The following is a 1,233-nucleotide window of genomic DNA, read 5'->3' as shown; positions in this document are numbered from 1 at the left end:
CTGACTCTTGATTTCAGCTCAGGTCATGATCCCAGGGTTGTGGGATCAGGCTCTGCGCTGAGCACGGAGTCTGCTTGGAAGTCTCTCTCGTGCTCTGTCCCTCTCCCCCCACCCTCTCTAAAATAAAAGCCTGGATGCCAACAGATCTGTTTACAACATGGCTCACTGCATATTTTAAACCCAATATTGAGACCTACTAAAAAAGGTTGCCTTTCAAAATATTACTAATTGGCAATATGCCCAGGTCACCTGTGAACTCTGGACGTGCACCCAGATTGTTGTTTTGATGCCTGCTAACGCGAATCTACTCTGCAGCCCATGGATCAAGGAGTTTCAACTCAAAGTCTTATTAAGAAATACATTTTGTAAAACTAGAGTTGCCAGAAATAGTGACCCCTCTGACGGGTCTGGGCAAAGCAAACCTGAAAAGAGACGTCAAGGAGGAGGATATTTGTGACTCCTGGGAAGACGTGAAAACCTCAGTGTTAATGGAGTTTAGAAGAAGTTGATTGCAGGGCTCAGGACTTTAGAGGAGGAGGTCGCTGCAGACGTCGTAGGAACAGCGAGAGACCCGCAGTCAGAAGCAGGGACTGAGTGGCTACAAGCTCACGTGAAAACTTGAGCGGACGGGGAGCTGCTGCTTACGGACGAGCAGACAAAGAGGTGTGGTGAGACAGAATCCACTCCTGGTGAAGACGCGGGGAAGCTGTTGAAATGCTAACAGGAATAGAATAGTACAGAGACTTAGTCGATAAAGCGGCAGCAGGGTTTCAGAGGACGGACGTCTGCCCGACTTTGAAAACTGTGCTGTGTGTAAAGTGTCGTGAGAAATCACTTGTGAAAGGAAGAGTGAGTCCGTGGCAAACTTCACTACTTTAAGAGAACGCCACAGCCACCACCCGGATCAGCCATCCACAGCGAGACTGGACTCTCCACCAGCAGGGAGAAAAGAAATACGGCTCACAGAGAGCTCAGGTGCTGTGTAGCGTTTGTCCTAAGGTACATGCGTTGTTTCTTATACATAATGCTCTGTCACACTTAAGAGCTCAATACAGTGTAAACATCACTTTTATGCACCCTGAGAAGTAATTCATCTGACTTGCTTTGTTGTGATACTCGCTTTCCAGAACGGTCTGGAACTGAGAACATGCGACATCTCCAAGGTCGACCTGTATTGGTATCAGTCATACTTGCCTACTGCTGATGCTCCAACCAAAAAAAAAAAATAGTACA

The sequence above is a fragment of the Suricata suricatta genome, chromosome 2 (genome assembly GCF_006229205.1).
Source record: "Suricata suricatta isolate VVHF042 chromosome 2, meerkat_22Aug2017_6uvM2_HiC, whole genome shotgun sequence".
Lineage (NCBI taxonomy): Eukaryota > Metazoa > Chordata > Mammalia > Carnivora > Herpestidae > Suricata > Suricata suricatta.
This window is presented reverse-complemented; position numbering follows the sequence as displayed.